The 25,865-nt window shown below is 40.0% G+C and overlaps 1 protein-coding gene and 1 long non-coding RNA gene across 4 annotated transcripts in view; one reads left to right on the top strand and one right to left on the bottom strand.

The window, feature by feature from the left end:
• The window catches only part of ptprsa (protein tyrosine phosphatase receptor type Sa), a 246,696-nt gene that overhangs the window by 179,712 nt on the left and 41,119 nt on the right, over positions 1–25,865 (bottom strand). For all 3 annotated transcript variants that reach the window (XM_061824188.1, XM_061824191.1, XM_061824193.1), the window contains exon 2: positions 14,505–14,591. The gene's annotated coding sequence lies outside the window, so the exon portion shown is untranslated. The remainder of the gene's footprint in view (positions 1–14,504; positions 14,592–25,865) is intronic.
• LOC133503063 (uncharacterized) lies at positions 11,977–22,337 on the top strand. The gene is made up of 4 exons (XR_009795616.1): positions 11,977–12,111; positions 12,546–12,608; positions 16,612–16,719; positions 21,762–22,337. It is a non-coding gene; the product is annotated as an uncharacterized LOC133503063 (long non-coding RNA).

The following is a 25,865-nucleotide window of genomic DNA, read 5'->3' as shown; positions in this document are numbered from 1 at the left end:
GGTGGGCGTCTTAACATGGTAAATTTCACTCTGGTAGGGAAATGCACTCAGTGACCGAGGTTAGTGCTTTGGAAGGATAAAATGAACACTTACTGCCTGACACGTGCAATCCATAACAGAATAATGAGGCTCCTTTACAGCGAAAGCTCCCTCTCGCTCTACTTTTTGTTTTTCTTGTGAGTGTTCATAAATGTCATGTAAATGCAGAGACTGGAAGATAGGAAGAGCGCTCAAGGGAAAGTGTTCAATTGTTTGTTTTGTGTTACAGATTCATGTAACAGCATGAAGAGCCCCCGAGTTAAGATAGTGAAACCTCCCTCCTTCAGCCGCTATGCCCTATAGGACCTTTCCAGCACCGTGGACCAGCAACACAGGACTGTAACTTCACTGAGTCAAGTATGTTTGTGTGGGCGTGGGTGTGAGGCTTGTGTGAAATGTACATATCTAAAGTACCACATTCAGAGTACCTACTGCCTACATGGCACACATCACAAAACATGTTGTGGACTCCATTTCCCTTTTTTTTCCTGATGAAACTTCGAATTAAACTTCTGTTTTCATAAAAATTTTAAATCCTGAGGGACATCTGTGACAGAATTCATCTTTATTAGTTTACAACTTTTGCAATTTTTACCATGGGGTAAGTTTACTAAGTAGTGAAGTTAACGAACGATGAATAAGGGAGGGGGAAAATGAAATACTCAAGCACGTGAAGACCCCAGCATCATCAAAAGCATCATCACTTTTCAAAATTTAATCCATCCATCCATTTTCTTTTGCCACTTATCCTCACGAGGGTCGCGGGGAGTGCTGGAGCCTATCCGAGCCGTCCACGTGGAGGAGGCGGGGTACACCGTGAACTGGTTGCCAGCCAATCGCACGGCACATGGAGACAAACAGCCACACTCACAATCATACTTAGGGGCAATTTAGAGTCTCCAATTAGTGTTGCATGTTTTTGGGATGTGGGAGGAAACCAGAGTGCCTGGAGAAAACCCATGCAAGCATGGGGAGAACATGCAAACTCCCCACAGGCGGGGCCGGGATCAAACCCAGGTCCTCAGAACTGTGAGGCCAATGCTTTACCAGCTAAACCACCGTTCTGCCTCAGAATTTAATGTATTAAAGTTTTTTTAAATGTTCAATTCTTAATGCTGGTTAATGTATTTTTACATGAATAAGAGAGTTGGTTATGTTAAAACGTTACTTGGGTTGTATTATGGGGACAGAAAAAAGACATTTTCATAAGCATAAGCCAGAATGACAAATCCGAACAAATCAGAGCCCGACCAGCTCACACTGTCTCTGGAGGCGACAAACTGCTTCCAGAACCCATTCAACTGGTAGACATTACATCACCTCATCCAAAGTACAATTAAAAACATGATATGTGACAGTCTGTGATGCTCAAGGGTTTAGGATTGAAGATTTGTTTAATTTATGCTTATACAGAAACAATGAATGTCCACTTCATATGGTGGCTTTAGTAATGGAGCATTGACTCGACTTTGGGCTTTATCAATTGAATGCCAATGTATTGAACCTAGTACAGTTACCTGTGGCTTCACTCTCAGACAGAAATACACACACAAACACACACACACACAAACAAAGTACATAAACACTGTACACAAACAGTGACAGACTGATGGCTATTAGAGTGCAACGATGCTCCTTCTTATCTCCCTCAATGATAGAGATCTACAAAGCGCTTGGGGGAGATTATAAATTCATTACCTTGATACACAAGTGAACACTGAGATAGACAGGAGTGTGACAACAGAGATGGGGGAGCACGGTAAGGGCAAGGGGAGGAGCGAGGATACAAAACCAGTGAATTGCTGTAGCAAAAGAATAAAAGATCAGTCTCAGATCAATCACTCATTTTTGTTTGTGCCAACACCGAGTTACATTTTTTGGGGTGGAGTGTGTGTGTGCGTGTGTGTGTGTGGGGGGGGGTGCGGGGGGGGGGGTGGGGAATAGTGTATTTTTCAACTGATTTAGAAATTTTGCTTCACTAAATCTAAAAATGATAGCAAAGTCAAGCAAAGCAAATTAATTTATGTAGCACATTTCATACAAAAGGTAACTCAATCAGCTTTACGTGATTAAAAAAAATAAAAACAAAGAAATGAATTTAAAACAGAGGGGGAAAGTACAATAAAAACAGCACACAGTCCAAGAAATACTTATAAATGCAAATACTCTAAAAAGCATTTGAAAAAATGAAGAATTTTTAACTTGTTTTTTTCATGGTTTCAGGTGAGGGGGGATGGGAGAAAGATAGAAAGATTCCAATATTGACAATAGCCTTCGTATTATCTGTCAGACCAAACATGGCATTAGGCTAGTAGAAAGCAAGTTTTGCATTGGTCTTGGATCCAATGGGGCAGGGAGGGGTGTGGGAGATTTAACGTGCTGGCTCATCTCATTTGTCATTTGCTCCTCTGATTGTTTAGATAACACTGATGGATGGATACCATGGATACCTCGTGTTGCTTTATCTCTTGTTCCTATGATTGTTTGGGAACAACTGCATCCTTCCGTCCTTACATAAACATAGCCAGTGTTTTCTTTTTGGGCCAGTGAATGACATACACACTCAAAAATGTTGGCAACCAATAACTTAACCACTTGTCTACTCAGACAGAAATCGTCTGTCTTGTAAAGATGTCTGCCCTCTCAAGAAACGCAGAAATTGTAAATGAAACTCACGGTTAGTGCAGTACACATTTTTCTTTGCCACTTATTAAATCGACTGAGCCTAGAGAATCGTTCAAGTGGTCCACTTATGAACACCTCAGCATCCAAACATTGCACTTTTGTTAGAAGATGAATGAAATCTCGCTTCAATACATCTGATTGCTGCTTGAGAACATCCATGTGTGTATAATGATAGATTGCACAGTTGTGTGCTGATTAGTGATCTCCAGGATTTTTTGAGAGCTAAAAGACACCATGTCATTTGGTAAAACACAGTAAGTTAAAACATTTCACATCCTTGACAGCTCCATCACCAACTATTAATGTTTGGGCTGCCATTTTTTCTTGTACTATTTATTTTTATACCTTTCAGTGGTGGTGGTGGATGTCCATTCTTGGCCACGGTCTTGTAAAAGTGGCGCAAATCTTTTTGTAACTATGATTCGTTTCCTTACCCTTTGCTGTAACGACCATCCACAGCCGCTGACTTGGGGTTGAGGCAGCCGCCAAAGCAGGCGAGCTGGATATCTCAGTAATGTGCTGGTGTTGTCTCCTCCCGGATAAATGTCCCATATTTTTGGCATTTGCTCCCAGTAAATTCCAGGGAGAAGTGCTGGATGATCCGTTTTTATTTCCGCAGTCCACATATGTCCTCTTTGTTCAGCTAAGTGGATGTCTGTTAGCACATTTCTGCTCACCATTTTGAGAAATCAGTAGTGTAGCTTCATTCCCCTATTTACATCCACATACACCTCAAGATGGTGGACTTTTGTTTCCAGGATTGATATCCTCTACAGCAGCACATGATAGTCCTCAGTGGAAAATTTTGACTGCTGGTCTTATTGCTAATGCCAGATATGTGCTAATTAGCAGGCCATGCTCATGTAATGCTGAGAGGGCATCAGAAAAATTGTGTAATATGGCAACAACTGAAGATCAACAAAAAAAGAATACAGTCCCACAGGTTTAAAAGCATCTAGGAATCACTGGTTTTAATTTTTGTCGAGGAAAAACGAGCTTATCAGCAATAAAAAAAAAAAAGGAAACAGAGGCAAAGCAAGCAGAGCAAAGAAAAAAGGGTCTGCACTATATAAAAGCAAGACAATAATCAATATGTCTTGACAGAATCAGAATCTTTATTTTATCAAGTATGTCTAAAACACAAGGAATTTGTTGGAAAAAGTTGGAGCCGCTCTTGTACGACGACAGTCAACTGACAGAGTACTTAAAATACTTGAAGACATTAGGAGAACAGTCACTGAGCAATTAAAGGTTGCTAGTGATCTAGCAATTATGGTAAAATGTTTTTTGTGCCATAAGGTTACCATGACAATAATAAAATAAATAAATAAACAAAGAAATAAATGACATAATAGAAGTAAAACTGTAATTTAGCTGTTTAAAATGTTCATTGCAAGAGGAAAGAAGCTGTTGGAATATCTGCTCGTTTTAGTTTGAATTGTTAGGGAGGGCCTACCAGAGGGAAGGAGTGAAAGAGCTGGTGACCAAGGTGTGGAGGGTCCAAGAGGATTTTGTGTGCTCTTGTCTTAGTTCTTGCAGCGTGCAAATCCCGTTTTATTTAAACCTCTGAAGCAAAAATACTTGGACATGGAAAAAAAAGTGGCCATACTTAAAAAAAGTTGACTTAATTGATAAAAACCAAAGTAAAATTTAGATTTACCCATCCATCCATTTTCCAAGCTGCATATCTTCAAAAGGGTCAGGGGAGTGTTGGAGCCTAACCCATCTTACTTTGGCCGAAAGGCAGACTACCCCCTTAAATGTTCGCCAGTCAGTTGCAGGGCACATATCAACACCATTCATGTCATGAAAACTTTTATAAATCCAGCAAAAAAAAATTTTTAGACAATTACTTTGATGTTTGCACCATTACTGCAAAAGGGTTAATTGAAAACTTGAAATTGTTGATAGGTGTGAGTGTCAACCATTATTTGTCTATAGTGTATATTTCCTGTAATTGTTTGGCAACTAGTCCAGAGTATAGCCCATCTCTGGCCCCAAGTCAGGTTGGATATGCTCCAGCTGACCCTTGACTCTAATGACAAGGACTATATGGAAAATGGATGGACAAATCTTCTTCTTCTTTTCCTTTCGGCTTGTCCCGATTAGGGGTCACCACAGCGTGTCATCTTTTCCAAGCCTATCTCGTGCATCTTCCTCTCTAACACCCACAGTCTTCATGTCCTCCCTCACATCATCCACCACTCTTTTCTTTGGTCGTCCTCTCACTCTTTTGCCTGGCAGCTCCATCCTCAGCACCCTTCTACCAATATACTCACCCTCTCACCTCTGGACATGTCCAAACCATCGAAGTCTGCTCTCTCTAACCTTGTCTCCAAACCATCCAACTTTGGCTGTACCTCTAATGAGCTAATTTCTAATCCTATCCAACCTGCTCACTCCGAGTGAGAACCTCAACATCTTCATTTCTGCTACCTCAAGTTCTACTTCCTATTGTTTCTTCAGTGCCACCGTCTCTAATCCGTACGTCATGGCCAGCCTCACCATTGTTTTATAGACTTTGCCCTTCATCCTAGCGGAGACTCTTCTGGATGGATGGATGGATGGATGGATAAACATGATGCTTAAATATCTGTTTTCTACTTTTGGATTGAAGTGTTATGCATTGTAGCCAGGGTAACAATCACACACACATATATATATATATATATATATATATATATATATATATATATATATATATATTCTCAAACTGACTTGCTCACCCTTCTTTTCTCCTTCAACTCCCTTTCTCAGCCTTACTTTCAATGTGGCTTTTTTTTTTTCCAACAAAACTGTTTTCCCTCCAGCGCAGTTGCACTTGACTGATTTTTGAAGGCAAGTGAAAGAGTGCAGTTAAATAAACTACAATAATATTAGACGGGGTAAAGGGAGAAAGAAAAAAATAAGAGGAAACATTTTAGATTACCAAATCAAATGGTTGGTCCAGTGAAAAATGTGCCTACTATTGGTGGTGTACGTTTCATAATCACAATGGTCAAAAGTTTATGTAATTGCCAGACATATTCACGCATAAGATATAGATTTCACCAATGTGAGGAATCCACAACAAAAATGCCCCATCACCTCCAAAAGGCTCTCATCTGAAATCACTGAGCAATAAACTAAAATGTGCCCACTGGTGGTTAATGTATGAAGCAGATAACTACAATACCAAGCAAAAGATGGATAAAAGGCCAAAATTAACCTACTTCTCAAAGTAACAGTGCTTGATGGTTTAATGGAACTTGATCCAAAATTTAATGTGGTTCAATATACATATTGATTTTTTTTTTTAAAGGACTGATTTCAGGGTGTTGCGGCTAATTTTTTTCTCTATTAGAATAATAAAGTAGAAAAAACACTTAGAAGACAGCAAGGGGTAGAGAAAAAAATATACTGTGATTAACACATTTATTAAACGACCATCCAAGTGTATGCAATAGTGATGCTAAACATACAACGTTGGTAATAATTAAAATGTATCATTCTAAATTTTTTGCCACTGGATATCCGTTCACAAAGGCTAGAGATACGACTGTATCGGTAGTAGACTCCATTACTGATACAAAATGCACCAGTAATCCTTAGATACGTAACCTGTGGGGCTGCGGACCGGCTATTGCGAGGCTAGGAATCGATTGCCTGAGGCTTTATGGTTTTCATCTCATAAAACAAGCAAGGGAGGTCTCATGCTGTGCTCCCCAGGTAAGATTGTTTTCAACAAAATTCAGCTATGCTGGATACTAGCGACACGACAAACTACAAGCTTAACTCCATTTGTCTGTAGTGTCACTACTTCCATATCAAATAGCTTTTCAGTAGTTAAGTTTCTTTCATGGTGACGGTGACAAAAAAGTCGTGTTCCCCTAGTTGTAAACATTGAATGCTATGTCACGTTTCGTATCTTATCTCAAGTCTCCCATCGACAGTGGGGCTGCGGGCAACACGTGCGCTAGAGATTGTAAATTTGCATAGAATATGACAAAGGTAAGTACATCTCTGCAATTTCCTTAGCCTGGAATTCAGTAAACCAGCACTTCTTCTTGAGTTTTCACGATCCACTAAGACAGTTGGATTAGTACTGTGCAACACTAAAATGAAATTCCCAAGAAGAAACAAGGCCAAGTATGTCCCAAAACTGAGACAACAATCACCAGTTGAACTAAAAAAGTCATCGTGATTTAAACATCAAAAATGTTAGTCAGCAAGCAGCAAAAATCAAACAAACAAAGTAAGTGTGTGTGTGTGCATTTGCCCTCCTAGCTTGAATGGCACAGTATGGAAGACATCCCGTGGCTCTTTGTGCAATTCGTGGGGTTGGGAAAAATCTTCAAAATCAGTTATATTCTTCTGGTCTATTGGCAACATTGTGGCTGACTGGTTAGCACATCTTCCGCAGGGTCCTGAGGACGCGGGTTCAAATTTGGACTCTCTTGTGTAGAGTTTGCATGCTCTCTCCCGCCATCTTGGGTTTTCTCCAGATATTGTGACTACCTCCCTCATCGCCAAAACATGCATAGAAAGCTAATTGAGGATTCTAAATTGGCCCAAGGTGTGAATTGTTGTTTGTTTATATCTGCCCAGTTCAGGGTGTGGTCTGCCTCTCACTCAAAGATCGCTGGGATCGCCCCCAGCTCATCTGCGAACCTAGTGAGGATAAGCGGTACTGAAAATGAATGAAATCTATTTAATTTTATATATAAAATAATACACGTTATTTTAATTCTTTAATCGAAGTCTTTTATTCTAATATTTTACAGTGCCATAAAGCAATAATATTCAGGGTTAAGTGGTCTTTTACCATACATGTATAAAAATATGGTTAGCTAAATGCCATTTTATAGAATTGGGTTATGTCACATCAAGGTTCTTTATGAATAGCACATGCAAATGTTCAGTATCACCTTTTTTTTCTGCACTGAATGGAATCGAGAATTGTATCACTCCCATACTGAATAGAATCATATAGAATCGTTCCAACCGTAAAGATACAGTATTGGTCTTTTAATGGGATTGCTACCTGTGTATTTAGATATTTATCAAACTGGCCTCGTCCCAGCGATTCACAACCCTATTCACAACATTGACTAAACATCATTGTTTGTGCCCCAATTATTGCACCACTCTCTTAGCATACTTTGATCTTGCGGTCTTAAAAATAACCTTTTTTTAAAAAAAAAAATCTAATGTAACCACACCACATAGAATATGTTTACTAGTATACCTTTCAAACATTGTTTTAAACATATTTGGAAATAACCACCATTGTGATGTGACTATGTGCATGTCAAAAAAAATGTTAGACAGCAAATGTTTTTTCTTCTTATGGGGCTGTAAATATATGTTCTTTGTGATCCAGCAATGGATTATTACTTTATGTGCACACTGCATCTATATAGTATCCTTTTAATCCTTTGAACGTAAACTACTTTCGCTCGAGAAGTCTATTGTACGTGCTTATGCCTCAAAGTGATTTTTAACGTTTTCATGCTTTCGGGGTCACCATGTGTCCTCATGCTGTGCGAGGAAATAACCATGCCTTTCAGCAAGTACACGTGTGCATGTATGGCTTGGACGCACGTACATTTCCACACCACAGAGAGGAGGCTGAGGCTGATACTGATGCCAGAGGTGGTTTTCTACCAACCTCTCTAATGGCCTCCTCACTGGCTTGGCTGACCGACTTGCTGCTCCTCAGACAGCCTTATTTGGTAGTAAGGAAGTGCTGAGAGGGGTGGGTGGCAGGGTAGTGCAAAGAGGAACAGTGGTGCTCTGTTTACATGGAGGGTCAGGGGGTCAGAGCATCTGTGTGGCATGGAATAAACCCAGAACACTTAGAAGACAGCAAGAGAGCAAGCAAGTCATTGCTTTGCTCCACTGGATGGATTGGGGAGGATTCCCTTTCTGATTCCATGTGTATTACAGTCGGGAGTCTGTGGATAGATAACAGTACACACTTGAGTTAAGCCCCGTTTAAAAAAAAAGGAGCTACCTCTACAGCAGGTCATTTCTACATAATGCTTGTTCGATTCATGATATTTCATTTTTTTTTAGTTATTTATTTTTGCTCTAGGGCCTTCCAAAGTAGAGCGGAGGTAGAAAGTAAATCCATCCTTATAGTTTTACTCCTGTCCGCTTGACTGCCTGCATGCCTGCCTGCTTGTCTGCCTGTGTTCCCTGGGCAATGTTTATGCTATGCCCTGCCCAGAACAGAATAGATTCGCCCACACAGCGTTGTGCTCTCAACCGGAACTTAAGTAGGTATGGCAAGCTCGAGCCACAGTCTCATTCACGCTCATTCCTCTGGATTAAGTCCGATAGCCTGAGGGAACGCGGCACTGGCTACATTAATAGACCCAAAGATAGTATCTCCGCACCCCACCCTCAATATATACATAACCCTGCCATTTGTGTTATGAATCACAAGAGTTTGTTTATTTTCATCTCGTGGCTTCCCTCAGTTTCTCAGGCTATACGGCTGGCTACTTGGGGAACTTAAAACTGCAAAGTTGCTGAATTTCTAAAGGTCTCTATTGTGGTGGGAAATGTCATACAAAGATGAGTTCACATTCAGTGTAACAGGTCTGAATTGTTGAAGCAGTTGATTTTCTGCTGACTTAATGAAAAATAAGATGGAGGATTTCCAAGCAGCCAACACAGTGGACCAGTGGTTTGCACAGCATGACTGTCGCAGTTCTGATCTCTGGCTGAGACCTTTGTGCGGTTAGCAAGTTTGGATTCTGGCTTCCTCAAACAGTCCACAAACCTGCATGTTAGGTTAACTGAAGACTTTTATGACAAAATCTGAATGGCTGTCTGTTTTACATGAGCAGAACATATGTTGTTGTACACTATGGTTCATCATGTTATGGTTGGTTTGTCAATCCTGATCAGTTTTATGATCCCACCACTGTTTGTGTTTGCAGAATGGCAATCAGCATCATAATTAGTGCAACATTATTGCAGTGAGAGTGTGTGAAATTCCCCAACGAATTCATGGAGCGGAATGTTACTGTATGTGCTGACAATATCTGTCAACTGGCAACACAAACAGTGTCAATTCTGGTCTCTGGAATAATCCACATTTGTTTTTGTGTTTCAGTTTCATTCTTAAATATTCTTTAATAAACAAATAGTGTAACATCCATCCATTTCATGAGCTGCCTATCCTTAGTAGGGTTACAGGAGTGCTGAAGCCTATCCTCGCTGTCAACGAGCAGGAGGTGGGATACACAGTGAACTGGTTGCCAGCCAATCGTAGGCCACATGGAGACAGACAACAGTCGCACTCACAATCACACCTCAGGACAATTTAGAGTCTCCAATTAGTGCAGGGTTTTGAGATGTTGGAGGAAACCGAGGTGCCTGGAGAAAACCCATGCAGGCATGGGTAGAAGAAGCAAACTCCACATAGGCTGGCCTGGGATTTGAAACCCTGTGCTCAGAACTGTGAGGCTGAGGCTCTACAGCTGTGTCACCATGCTGCTAATAATGTAACAAAGTAAAAAAAACTCTTTCAACCAATCAGTGAACTGCAATGTGTTTATCTTGAACTGATTGTGAACCATTGTACAACACTTCAAATGGTACAGCCCTGTGACTGACTGGAACGGTTAGAGGTGTACCTCATCTCTCAATTTAAAATTATATCGTATCAATAACATATTTTTCTCCAAAACATTTTTGACGAAGTTGTAAAATTGCACACATGACAACTAAAACACAGATATTCAAGCCACAGTGGTAGTTTGCAATGGTGCTTCAGTAGAAAAATCATTATACACATACACACCAACTGCTTGTCATCCTGGATGACAAAGTCTTAACTCTGATTGATTGGCTAAATACTGCAATTCTGCTCTGTGGTCCACCAAACTCATATATATCGTACCTCCAAAATTTTTGCACAGCAGTTTTTCCAGACCCCCCCAAGAAGGACTTGCACGAGTGTAGTGTGCCGTGACGCCGGTGTTGCGATGAGGCTGATAGAAGTTTACAAGGCACATTAACCATAGTAGTGTGCTGCGAGACCGTAGTGTCTCTGGATGCCAGCTGTAAAGATTAGCAGAGCTTTGTTTAATTGTGCTGCTAACATCTTGGAAACCACTCGAGAGTTAACAGCTCCCTTTTCCTCATAAACTGTCTTTAAATCTGAGCCAGTGGTTGTCGTTACTTGTTCATTCAAATGTGAAGTCCTTAGCAATTTGCTAAAACCTTAAAGAGATACGGTACGTGCACTTAAGGCACATGCATCCCCAAGAGCTAAGGTGTAGTAACCCTTGGGGGAAACCGTAACATGCAAACAAAATACAGCCACAAATCATTAGGCGGTTTTAGTGCATGTTTAAATTGATTTGATGTTGTAATCCTTAAATAAAAAGGTCCCCATAAAACCCCCAGCAGTGCCCCTTTGAGGCAGTGATACATCAGCCAACTGACCCAAATTGCCTTAGTTAGAGCCAACTCACCAGTTGAGATAAACAACATCAAACATTATAGTCAGTGAACTTTGATCCAATTACATGTTTTCCCTCCTCTTAAAGCACAGCACAAAGTGCACAATAAATCAGCCAGCAAATTGTAATCGAAACATCCCTCATCTGTGCCCCACTAAAGCTTTCCCACTGGAGGCTAAATGATGAGCAGTAAAAGCAGCTCTCCAACGTGTTGTCCTGCTTTCAGGAGGAGGTGTCAGAAATTCGACACATTTTTTTGACAGGCATCGCAGACGATTTATCAATCGTGACAACAGCGTTTTCCAGCATTATTTACACATTATAAGAATCACACTTCAGTTTTTTGGTCTAGAGCCACTCAAGCACCACAAAGGCAGTAGTCTAAGGTGCCCACATAATTAAGAAGGCTTTGATTTTACAAACCCAATTACATTGATGTTAGGAGGTTATGTTAAGTTAAAACAGAATACTACAATTTGCAAATCATGTTCAAACTATGTTTAAGTAATACACAAGATATTTTATGTTCAAACTGATAAACTGAATTTTTTTTAGCAAATAATCATGAACTTAGAATTGTATGGCTGCAACAAATTCCAAAAAAAGCTGGGACAGGTGGCAAAATAAAATAAAACAACAGAAAGTTGAGGAATGCTCATCAAACACCTGTTTGGAACATCCCACAGAGGAACAGGCTAATCGGGAACAGGTGGGTGCCATGATTGGGTATAAAAGGAGATTTCATGAATAGCTCAGTCATTTACAAGCCAAGATGGGCAAGTTTCACCTCTTTGTGGGCAAGTGCATGAGAAAATAGTCAAAGAGTTAAGAACAATGTTCCTCATTGAACACTTACAAGGAATTAAAGGATTTCAGGATCTATGGTCCATCATATCATTGAAAGGTTCAGAGACCCTGGCAAAATCACGTAAGTGGGAAGGTGAAAAAACAACATTGAATGTCTGTGATCTTCGATACCTCAGGCAGCCTAGCATCAAAAACCAACAGCAATGCTGAATTAATTATTAATTTTGAAAGGCATAGACAGGTTTTGGAGAAACATATGCTGCCAACCAAGCAATGTCTTTTTGATGGACCCCCTTGGTTATTTCAGAAAGACAATGCCAAAGCACATTTTGCACATGTTACAAAAGCATGCCTACACTTTTAATGTACCACGGCACCCTACTGTTGAAGGTCCTATATTTGGCTATGTATAAAAGTGTCAATTTCATTAAAGTCATACAAATATTCAGCAAAGGCCGCTTTGACAGCTACTTCTGTTTGATTGATGGTTTTGTCTGCTTTGTCCATTATTGGCTAAGACCGCCTCCTTTTCTCTGTTTGGTTGCCTCCGTGAAGAAGATCCACATGTGACCGCACACTTGTTTGTTAAATTGACAGCGCTGGCTCCAGAGCAGAGAGGTAGGCGAAAATCTTTGCTTCTGCCGTAGATCAGCTCGAGAATTTTGAATGAATGGATTTTAGGCCTCAGGGCAATAAAACTGTGGAACTCAGGAATGCATGGACAATTGGAATACATATTTCATGTTTACTGAGACACAACAGAGACAATATTATATTCAAAATGCTACAAAAAGTTGGTTTGGCAAAATATTGGATCTTAAATATAAAAACCCTAACTTTCATAACAGTGACAAGTGACTTGTGAATATTATTAATCTTTTTTTAACAAACGTTTGAGGCTGGTCCTTATTTTATAATTGGGTAAAAACAACCCCAAATAAAAAGCAAAATACAGTACCAGAGTTTATGCTTTTATGCTAAACATGGCTCCTATTTTCAAGGTGCCTCAATATCTGCAAGATATGACAGTGGGTCTAACTCGGAACTTTGAAACAACTTCAGAAACTTCATACTCCTCAAAGGCCTTCGATTGTAGTGATAGATGCAAATTCTCAGCAGTAAATTGTAGGAGATTCCAATATAGTAGGCCGACTTAATATGAGGCTGGTAGCCTCGAGCCGGGCGGAGATGAGAGGCACACAGAGAAAGAAGTGATGGTTAGTCCTGCATCTGCTTTGACACACATTCCCTCCACCTCATCTAAAATTTGTGCATGTGCAAAGCTCTGCCAACAGCGCTTACAATCAAGCGATGATATGGTGATGAGGTAAGCAGGGAGTTTAAGAGCAGTAATCCATAGAAGATAATGCCCCTCTAAACAAGACTACTATCTAGTATTTACCATTCAAATGTAGTGTGAAGTGTTTCCTAACCCAGCTAAGAAATTGTTGTTCTGGTGTTTTTCATTGGGAAGATAAACAATGTGTAATACTGTATACACATTAATTCTTGAAGCTAATTTTCACTGCAGCATAAAATTATTATTCTATCAGACTTATTTTATATTTTAGTCTGTGCTTTTAGATACTGTCGATTGAATATATATTTTTTTAAATTTAACTTTGGTGTGGAGATTTCAATGAAACTGACAAAGCAAAACCTTTGTCAAAACTCTGTTGGTATTCTACACTACAACGTGAAAGCCTTCGTCTCTCAAGAATATTGGATGACAGAAAAGCTTACAATGCAGGAGGAGCCTGTCAATGCCATTCTGCACTGACAGGTACTCTAGATGATAGAGCGTGCTTAGTTTGCCTCACCTGTCAATATGGATGGAAAGGCTCAGCATATACATTTGGACAAAAAAAGATGACTATATGGTGTCTGCGGAAAATATTCAGACCCCCTTAATTTTTTTACTCTTTGTTGTATTGCAGCCAAATCATTTAAGTTAAGTTTTTTCTCATTACTGTACACAGAGCACCTCAAACTGACGGAAAAAAATGGGGCATTATGGTGGTGGTGGGGGAGAATCTGCTGCACTTCATGTTCCTAAGAGCAGTGGCCTCCATAATCCTTAAATGGAAGACGTTTTGAACAATCCGAAACCTTCATTGAGCTGTCTGCCCAGCCACATTTACTATCCAGACAGCCTACTGGGTGTATCTGGCATTTGAAAAAAAAAATTTAAATGAAATGATAATTCTTCTTCAAATCAAAGTCACATTGCTCTCAGTGTACACTATCCCAGCAGGATCACAAAACTCCAAATAGGCCACATGACGCTGTGGCCATTGCCAATTTATAAACCGGGATTGAATGGTTTAAAGAAGACAAAAATACTAACAAAATATATTATGATGTGTAAAAAAAAATAAATATAAAAAAGACGCAAAAAGTTCGACTAAGAGTGCGATTCATTTTTTTTTTTGCTGGGTATGAAATTCTCTCTGGAGAAGAAAATCTCACCCCTAAATGTAGGCAAACTGTACATTAATGAAGGACCCCACTTACCACTGGCTTGTTTTCAAAACCCCTTTAACATCGTAACTTCAGCTACTCCAGCAGCTTCTTCTTGTTCTTCTTGTTACTCAGGCGTACCTTTAAAGTTGGGAAAATGGGAGAGGGAGAGGGGGAAAACAGTGAAAATGAAAGAGAAACATTAATGAAAGGGACTCATAAATGAAGTGCTTCTTCAAGTGGTAGGTGGTGGGCGGAGGGAAGTCGACAAATGCTGAAATGTGTTTATCTCTCATTCTCTCTCCTTGCCCTTTGTGACCACGGAATGGCAGTTCTCAGGCAAAAAGGAGGCTTGCTGTGATTGCTTGAGTGTGTTGTCGAGAAAATCTACATGAATTCCTTCTGGCCCCCCCCAACCCCTCCTTTTTTGATCATTTTCTCGTTCACATCTCTAATGAGAAAGTAATTTACAAGTCAGCTTGTACACAATGGTTGTGGTCAGTACCTAGCTCACTAATATTTTCTCATTTGTTTTGTGTTGCAGGACTTAGATATGCAAAACAAAAAGGTAACAAAAATAAAATCCAACCGTCAACCAACCACCCCCCCCCACACACACACTTTTTCTTTTTCTTTTAAAGTGATACCCTCAGGTCCAGATCTTTGGGTGTCCTCATCTCCACCCATGGAGATTTCATAGAAACCAAAGGAAGATTTTCTCTGGTGAAAAGTCAGTGGAGCTCATCTGTGATGAGCTTTCCTCCAGGATACAGATATGAATATAATTTATGGAATGCTCAACAGGGCCGTGTTTGAGTTATATGAATGCTGAGTCTTCTACATCCATATAAGTTTCATATCAGTGGCCATGATAGGATCTTATTTTTTCCGCACGGAATTTCATGAGCTTAGATGTAAAAACCTTCTATTCTTGTACAGGTCTTATTTTCAGGTGCTAAGTTCTTTTAAAGAAACAGGGGATGTTTCGGGTATTAATTTGCTCCTATTTCTGGTTGATGCAGCTTTCAGTTTTGTAGCTTTTATTGCCTTGATCCCAGGTGCAGACCCTGAATTGGGACAAGGCCATGTTGCATGAAGCACTTCAATTCTTGATTTTTAAGAAATTGTGACTATAAGTTACATAAATTGACTGGAAGTACAAATGGATTGGATTAGTACCTCCACACCTTTATAGTTTGTCTGACCTTGACCTGAGTCAGTTTAGTAGTTGCAAAGCCCGACTAACAAAGAAACAAAAAGAAACTGAAATTGCAGAGCATTTCCTAGGCTAGGTGTCCAAACTTTCCCCCTGAAATTCTGTGATCTTATCAAACAAAACTAATCCATCAAGCAATTTATTTTAAAAATACTGCTAAAGTGAATATATGAAGTCCAAAACTTCTGTTTAAATGCTGTGTTTTTGTGATTTAAAAAAAAATTCAAAGCCTTTTCCCACCCTAAATATGACCTATAATTTGTATCTCTCAATTACCAAAATATCTTGACGATAGAAAGATAAAAATACACAACTGAGATAATGTGTCAGTACTAAAGTCGGTAAAATGAAGCATAGTTTTTACAGATCATTATTACTATAATTAATAATAATAATAATAAAAATGTCAGCATCTGGCTAACAGTGTTGGGATTCAAGTCACAGCCCAGCGTCTGGAGAGTTTGCATTTTCTCCCCGTTCCTGCATGGGTTTTCTTTTTCTAGCTACTCTGGTTTCCTCCCACATCCCCAAAACATGCAGGGTATGTTAATTGAAGACTCTAAATTGTCCACAGATATGATTGAGTGCGAATGGTTAATTGTTTATATGAGCCCGGTCATTGGCTGGCGACTAGTTCAGGGTGTACTGTGTCCTCTCACCCGGTGATAGCAGGGAGTGCCTACAGCACACTCACAGCCTTTTTGAGGACAAGCGGAATGGAAGAAGAATGAATCTATGAATAATAATAAAACAGATATTTATTCGTATTTACAAAAATACACATAATAGTATCAGCAATAGCTCGTATATATATATATATATAGACTTAAATAGATGGTGCACAGTAAACGTATTCATATTCACCAATATTAGTAAAAATAATTGCTGGTGTTTTCTGGAACTTGCTCTTATTGACGTTTCCACCCTTTCTATTTTTGGGTCTAGACTGTCTCTAAGGATCCTCAGTGGACATCATTACCTCATTGGTCAACATTCTAATGAGCCACAGGGGTCAGGTGGATGCTTGCTGGCCGGTCAACATCAACTAACAGGGTGGGTCGAAAGCAATCCTCGGGTGCACTTACTGCAAACCAGTAGAGGGTAGGTAGAGGCGAGTGTGTGTGTGTGTGGTGTGTGTGTGTGTGTGTGTGTGTGTGTGTGGAGGGGGGGTTACAAAAGTACAAATAGAGGGATATATAGTGAAACCGTTAGTTAGGAACCATCAAAAAGTAAATGCATGTGTGGCTATATGTATATATGAACTCAAGTGTCCGACAGGGAGGAAAAAAATGATCTGCTATCCTCCCACATGCTTGGATGCTAAGACAAGCACAGGGGAATTATTTTAATGTACAGCATTTATTCACTGCACACACGCTGTCACACTACCGCTTCCTCCGGCGCATGAGACACTCCCTTGGCAAGGCAAGTCGCCATTAATCAACCACAGTGATGGGTTAGCAGAATAGCACGGAAGCTGAAAGTCATTCTAAATCAACACTGGGGGAAACAGGAATGTGTCTCGGCCTCCAAACAATAGCATGCAGGTGGGATCAACCAAACTCAAAGTCTCTCAAAGACTTCTAGTTCTTGCTGTGGATTTGGGGGTGGGTGTAACTCGGTCCATTCGTGTGGACAGCGATTTGTTTTCTCATGACCCTGCAACATATTGGTTTTGCGTTTAGTCACCTTGCTGTGACAGATGGCCAAGCATCATGGTGCAAGGCAAATTGGGAACTGAAATGCGTGCCCAGAGATGAGTTGATGCATTCTTCTTTTCAGCAACATGACCACATACAGGACAAGATGGCGGGGACAGTTGCTTTCATTGAGCATATTGACGATGGCTGATAAAAATCCCACTCCCTGCATTCATGTTGGAACATTGACGCATGTACTGTATGTAGCCAAACAACCAATTAATACATATGAAATGGTAGTACAGTATTAATATTCATAGCCAGAACTGGCCTTGAAAACATATATTGTACTTCCATTGCAACAGGAGTCATATAAAATTCGGATTCATAAAAATGCAAATAATAAAAAAAAAAGAGTACACCCTCAGGAACGTTTCTTCAAAAACTGTCAACAGATCTTTAAATATCTGAAATGCCTGTGCACTCTGCTTAGCTCAGCTCAATTTACTTTGTTAGGTATTAGAATTTCAAATTTAGCAATCGTGTTCTAGTAATCAAAATTGAGTAGTTACGTTGCCGTGGAAAAGGGTTTCAAGAGTGATCTTTATTTCTTTGCGATTTAATCACTTTTGTTGTACTTGCCTGAACACCAAACAGTCATTTGTCTAAATACTCAAATATCAGTTGTTAATTGTAAAAACATCACCACAGAGAACAGAGGACTCAAGAAAGATAGAGGCGCAAGCTTGGGAAAAAGGATACGGCTGGAGGAAAGTGAATTTGAAAACACATTTGTGAGCAGAGGAGTAGGAGTATAGAAAAAGGAAAGAGGAGACCTAAATGGAAGTACCAAGTGTCTGTGAGTAGGTGATTGACAGAAGAAGTCAAAAACAGAATAGGATGGGAAAGTGAGGCAAGTGTACCAGAAGACATAGTAAAAGGTAAAAGAAACCACTGAGAGGAAAAGAAAGACACACTGCAGAGTAAATGAGTAGTCATGAAACAAAGAATAGTGGTATAATGCATAGGACAATAGGGAGTCATTAGAGAAGATGGGAGAAAACCTTTGAGAGCGCAATTCGTGAGGAGACACACTTCAGCTTGGAAGAAATTAAAGTACCTCAAGAACAGAACAACTGGCAATACCTTCATTGTAAACAGTATGTTAAAAACTATGAAACCATGAACATATTGTGAAATAAAACACAAAGCAATTAATGTTTAGTTATAGATATGATGAAGAAAATTCATGTCTTGTAATTGCTGTGCAGTACTGACAGAGTACAGTATTCCATTGTGAATAGTTGTTCTATGACAGCGTCACAACTAAAAAATGCTAATTAGTGTTTTATGGTGCAAATTCAAATCAGGTGATTCACTTATGAAGGATGTACTTTGTGTTTGGCAGTATCTCAGTTGCATGCACACTAATACAAACATTTTATTAATATATAATGTATACACACGTTACCCTCCAAACAGAAGTGGTCCCCTCTTATGGCGTCCTTGAGGGAGAAATCTTTCCATATTCACACACAATAGACTACACATGGTAAGAGCTTCAGCTTGATACTGAAAAAGGCACACGTGAGAATACAAATGTCAGAAATAGACCACACGGTTATTCCTTTCTGAGTTAAAAAAAAAAAAAGGGAGGTGAGGTGCCAGTCAAGGTCCTTTTGGAGTGAGTAAAAAATAGACATTCACTTGCTAATAACATCCTCTGTTCAAATATATTTTAAAATACTCCAGGCTACATTCTAACCCACATCAGACTACAAATGACCAACCTTGCTTGTCCTCAATTTTTTGTCAACACATAACAAAAACAGCACTTTGATTGGAACCAACAAGTGCCAAATCGCAATCTCAATACTGTACTGTACTGCATCATGATACGTGGATCGCGAGTTAGTCTGACCTGCTCCTCCTCCATTTTGAGAAAAAATGCACATGCAACATTGTCTTTATTAATAATCTATTGTCGTTGTACTGTTGATCGGTTTTATAACCCTGATAGACATGAGTGATTTAAGCATTGAGCACTGTAATCATTGCTTTAATTAGACCTGTCATCTTCTTAATTTCCTTTGGGTTTGTCCCGTCAGGGGTTGCCACAGCGTGTCATCCTTTTCCATGTAAGTCTTTCTTCTGCATCCTGTTCTCCTACACCAAGTCCCCTCATGTCTCAATACATCTATCAACCTTCTCTTTGGTCTTCTTCAAGCTTTTTTGCTTGGGAACTCCAACCTTTATCATCTTTCTAACAATTTTATCTCTCCTGTGTTCATGACCAAACCATCAAAACCATCTCTCTAATTTTTTCTCCAAATATCGAACTTTGGCTGTCCCTCTGATGAGCTCATTTCTAATCCTATTCAACCTGGTCACTACTACGACTACTACTGCTACTGGCCATACAGGTTCATCTCTAGTGCGGTGTCACATGCAATGCGGCGAACCACAAATAGTTATGTGATATGTAACATCATTATTGAAACTGATGTAAATTTGTAACGTTTACTCTCATGCAACAAGGCTGAAAATCTGAGGAATCTATTATATATGATGCCTTCTTGCACACATGATGATTCTTTGACAGCATTTTTAACTCGTATCTGCTTCTTTTTAATGTCGAATACATATGGACCCACTGTGACTGATATCCGATTAGTCCACCTGCCACCTTTTCATGGCTGCCTTTTCCAAGTCAAGTAAATCACTTCACTTGACAGCATGCAGGTCGATAATAAGAACACCTCCATAAATAACGTTATTGTAGGTCTCTTGTGTTAATGGCTCATGATATGATGGGTAGGATAAAACTGAACGCGTGTGCTCTTGTTAAGGTTTAAAAGTAAGGGCTAGCTGGGCTAAATCCCCTTCAATGTCCTCTGATAAGGCACAGTGGTGACATTGGGCTGGAAAGGCGCCGAGGTGGTCACAGCTGTGTCCCCAAGCCTGGGTGGGTAGGCGGTGGGGAAGTTGTCAATAAGTGTGTGTGCGTGTGTGTGTGTGTGTGTGTGTGTGTGCGTGTGTGAATGAGGTTGGAGAGTTTTAGGGTCTGTATTCGGGACAATTGATATCTATAATATCTGTGGGAACATATTTATGACTACTATACAGTACTACAACTACTATGATATGTGTTGTCTGGCTATGTGATTTTCATCTGACATTCTGATGTAAATACCGTTGTGAGTTGTTTCATGGTGGGGTATGTCACAGGTACTAGTCGAAGAATGTCAAACAAATGAGTGGTCTTAAACAAGCGGAAAGGCATACAAGCAAGGGTTTATATCTCTAAAAATGTCACTTGCTACTGAAATCTTTCAAGGCAGATGGAGTAATGCTGCGTTCACACTGGACAAAACCTGAACATGATGCCGTTACATAGGAAGTCAATGCAGTTTGTTTGAACAGGCACAACGCACATGATCCGTTTTGCGCCACCTAAGCGGGGTAAGCATGCAAAAATGAGCTCCTTCACTCATTCACTCGTGTTGGGAATTTTGAAATACAAGCTAAATACTGTGCTGTGGTAGCCAATTAGCTCGGAGAATGGTGAGCAAAGGCTGCTCAAATGCTTGATTCTTGGTTGTTGGGCTTGAATCGGACATAAAACATAGAAGGGGGAAAAAAGAAAATGTACACAGATATATATATATATATGTATAATAATGCATTACATAGATGAACAAAATAAGTTAAACAACTAATATTAATTATGGTAGCAAGTACGAAACAAATTCCTGGAAGTGTGAACGCAAAATACCTGGTAATTTATAATTTGACTGCTTCGTTTTAACCAGGTGTGTGTGCTTCTTTCCATTAATGTGATCGACCAAGTGTGTTCTCTATTCAGATCTATACTTCACATCCTGATGACACAAGATGCAGTATGCCTTCCCAGGTTCTTTAATCTTTCTAATATTTTGATGAAGGTATTCATATCCGAATTTTAATTCCAGCCAGTGGCAATTCCGCGGATTCTTGATCCCGTTATTGTTATCAATCTTCTTCGTAATGTCGGTGTCAGCGTCCTCCCTCTGTACTATGTCACTCCATGAGACAGACATACTACAAACTTATTAATATAAATACCTGATAGCATAGAATCAATTTAAATGTAGAGAATGATCAGAATGATAATATATAAATGTGGGAAGATTTGCACCTTGCGTGTCATACTAATCAGTCATGCTAAATATGATGGTCATGATTACAAACTGCCAATGTCGATAGAATACTACGTTAACCCGTTGCCACCCAAGAATTTACATTTTTTGCATGTTTACAAAACTAATTTCTTTTGTAGGAAAATCCACAGAATTACGTGGATCCACTGACTTTTCACAGTCCTGTGACGACCCGGTGAAGAGGATTACGAATCTTGTAATGATTTCGTATCATCCATCCACCCATCCATCCATCCATTTTCTACCGCTTCTCCAGGTCAGGTCGTGGGGGAAGTAGCTTCAGCAGTGATATCCAGACCTCCCTTCCCCATCCACTTCTTCCAGCTCTTCCGGCGGGATGCCGAGGCGTTCCCAGCCCAGCCGAGAGACATAGTCTCTCCAGCATGTCCTAGGTCGTCCCCGGATCTCTTTCCGGTTGGACTTGTCCGTAACACCTCGCCAAGGAGGCATCCGGATCAGATGCCCCAGCCGCCTCATCTGGCTCCTCTCAATGCGCAAGAGTAGCGACTTGACACTGATTTTGTATCGAAACCGAAAATTGTGGTCTTCAAAGAAACTAACGTGTCGTCTTTGACATTGCAGAATCATAACACGTCTGCGCCCTTCTACATAGAGCCACATAAGTTTAAAATGCTTCCAAACGTAATATAATCAATGTTATTTTCATAAGTGTCAATAGAGAAGTGAAGTGCTCGGCCAACAAGGCGACGCAGGCTGTATACATCTACATGGGCTGGACCTGTTGCTTAAGTTGTGGATTGATATACTGTTGCAGTTCGCCGTGCATTGCTATCCTCGGCTAGTCTGATCTGTTTAACGAAGTGGGAGACGAATGCGGAAAGCAAGTGGTGCAAAGTCAGTGAAAGTCCCATCTTCATCCAATGTTGTGTCCAATAATGTGGTACAATGGCGGTACTTTATTGCGACTCCCGACGGATCTGCTCATTCCATAACATGCCTCATGCAACTGCCACAACACCAAAGTGTAGTTAAATATAGTGGGGAACAACTCCTCTGAGACATTAATAATAAAGTTGTTTTTAACTATTTTGTTATTTAATATCTGTTTTGCAGCACAGTTTGGAAGTCTGTTACGGTGTTAACTAAATGTTTACATTGTTGCTCTTTGTGGCCCAGACAGCAGTGTTGTTTCCTGAACGCTGTATTACGGAACGCAATATTTTGTGAGAAGTGAAAGTTTCATATTTACATAGGTTTATGTTTTCGTATTTACATGTGTTTTACACATTTAGGTATTTAATTTCTGTTTTGCAGCACAGACCGGAGTGTATCATTTTTTATTATTTTACACTCATGCATAACGAAGACTTCTCTTAACTAGCCCTTTTCTTGTCATGGTCTTTTTTTTTCCCCTTTTACTGCCACTTAAAAAAAATCAAATCATCCATCAAACTGTGGTTCAGAAATCATGATACTTATCAAATAGTCACTTTGGTGTATCGTTACACCCCTAATATTTACTCCTGGGATCAAGGGATCCAAGGCAGAAGTTTTTTTTTTTGCACCTCTGTGATTGTAACACAAGAGTCCTAAACACTGACACATAATACCTCGTACAATGTGTGCGCAATGAAGCTGGGATCTGTAAATCTGGCAATTTGCAGAATTATTGTGAGAATCTAGGTTCCGTTATTTGCTGAAAAGCTCATCTATTAGCGATAAGTGTGCTCTGGGCAAAGCGATTCAGCTCTAAAAAAACACTGGTTCCATCTAGTGGTATCTTTGATGCAAGCAAAAACCACAATATCACATTGTTTCACAAATCTATACTATTGATCCATTCTGATGTGTGTGTGTTTATTAAGTGTTCAAAATCACATTGACAATGTCAGTGGCTCAACAAATGTATGTTGTGGTTTTCCTGAAAAGTAGAGGTTTGGAAATAGAAGGATTTTGTATTTACAAGGATTTATTCAGGCCAGATTTGGTCTGATGGGGAAAAAAATGATTGGCTGCAATCTTGTGGCACCAAAAGATTATTATATCTTTAATCTAATAAAAATAAACTTTCTTTGGATGGCTGTCAATTAACAGTGCTTTTTAACGCTATTGACGGCAGGTCTCGATCTCCTACAAAGAGCAGCAGCTCAATTTGGAAGAAGTTGACAATATAATTTCCCTGCCGAGATTCTGATTTTTTGTTGAAAAAGGGCCAAGTAACAGGTTTTGCTATTCCCTCACAAACGGCAATGGCTGACAAATAATTAAACTGATGAATAAATCACTGCCAAGAAATATTAATAAGCTCTTGTGCTCATCTGTGAGAGAGGACGATGTGGTTTTGTGCCGTGTATGATTGACAGGGAGCACACCCGTACTACACACACACAAATGTCACTTCACACATTTGATTGTAAATTCACAAGCTCAACTATTTCCTTAGCTTTCAAAACCCTGTCCCCTAAAACTGACGCAATTCATAATGGTGACTCGTTCTGGGACAAATTTCCAGACTAACTTTGGTGCGCTTCATGATGTATAAACACATACGGCTAGATTCACACACGGGCCCGGACCAGGGGTTTTGCAAAGCCTGGATCATCCGTGCTAATCCACGCTCATTAAGGATGAACTGCATGATAGCGTGCCACCACCAGCAGCCTTCACGCCCCCACCCATCCCCTCCTTACCCTACTTTCACCCGCACAGACAACCACCTCGCCACTTTGGATAAGTGGCAGCTTTGATAGTGATGAGAATAAATTACTGCATGCGTGTTTGTTGCTCCTGCTTGAGTAGACAGAACACCTGCCACACCTGGTGATGTAAATCGGGCCACATGTAATTAAGAGTGACAACATTTTTGTTTCACGCTTGCAACACTGTTGTGCGCTCGGAGGTTGGGGTACTAGGTCTTGCTCGCCACCTTGCTCGCTGCAGTGACTCTTCAAATTGGAGGAATACAAAAAGAAACGAGTTGAGAGCGACTTGGTCAGATTTATTGTAAAATGTGAAAGATTTCAGATTTAGCAGATGTACCAAAATCGTGTATTAATTATTAAGACACATTGTTGCAGACCACAGATAAGATTTTTTTTTCTGCCTTCAGCACATGACATGACAAAGTTCATTGTGAAGTGGCCTGTGATAAGTTTACCGAGAAGTCAGTTATTCTGAACAGAAATATGCTACACTGATACATCTCATTCCAGTTTTCTGCCTGTAAAATAATTCAACATATAACTGTTCTCGGCGGCACGGTGGATCATCTGATAAAGCGTTGGGCTCACAGTTCTGAGCTCCCAGGTTCTGTGTGGAGTTTGCATGTTCTCCCCATCCCTCCGTGGGTTTTCTCCAGGCACTCCGGTTTCCTCCCACATTCCAAAAACATGCAACATTAATTGGACACTCTAAATTGCCCCTTGGTGTGATTGTGCGTGTGGCTGTTTGTCTCAATGTGCCCTGGGATTGGCTGGCAACCAGCCCAGGGTTTACCCCGCCTCCTGCCCGTTGACAGCTGGGATAGGCTCCACCATTCCCCGCAACCCTTATGAGGATAAGTGGCAAAGAAAATGGATGGATGGATATTTATTTGAGCAATTAAGTACACAAGAATATACATTAAATGAACAGGTTATTTAAATAGACACATTCTTCCATCTTATGATCGGATCAGTAATTATTTTTTTTTTCAACACTCGCTGATCAGTCCTGAAAATCCTGATCGTATGAAGCGTAATCCATTCACAGACTAAGAGAATGTACCAATATTGACAGGATTATGACTATATCACCCATCTCAAAAGTTACAATAAATACATGGCCAACAAAAAAAAATTGGCTACGTGGATTGCACACAACTAACAAACGATATATTCGGCCGTATTGTGCAGTTATGTGTGTGAATGTGTGAGCATGTGTGGGTGCTTGTGTAAGAGCGGTCGTATTTAATAGACCCCACCTCACCATGAACCCACAGAAAGTCTTTTGTCATTTGACCTTCATTAACATCTTCCATTCATTGCTGCAGCAGCAGTGATAAATCAGGAAATGATTCTTATTGTAGCTTCCGCTGGTCTTTGTAAATCTCTCTTCCTACCCAACTTACATTACCTTATGTGCCCTTGAACAATAAGCTGCGTTTCAATCAAACACGCGTTTTGCAAGTTGTTTAGGAGACAACATTTACAAAGTTGCTTTGAACAAGCGAAATGACTGTAAATCAAATATATGTACAGCTCAAATTTTATGCTGCAACAAAGTGGCAGAATGCTGTCAGAAGTTCTTTTCCTACAAATATTCACGGTATGTATATTCATTTCTTCCGCTTATCTGAGGTCGGGTCTTGGGGGCAGTAGCGTGTGTGGCAGAATCTAAAGCAACGACTATAGGTCACCAG

The sequence above is a fragment of the Syngnathoides biaculeatus genome, chromosome 7 (genome assembly GCF_019802595.1).
Source record: "Syngnathoides biaculeatus isolate LvHL_M chromosome 7, ASM1980259v1, whole genome shotgun sequence".
NCBI classification, from domain to species: domain Eukaryota; kingdom Metazoa; phylum Chordata; class Actinopteri; order Syngnathiformes; family Syngnathidae; genus Syngnathoides; species Syngnathoides biaculeatus.
The sequence above is the reverse complement of the archived record's forward strand: the minus strand, read 5'-3'. Positions and strand labels throughout refer to the sequence as shown.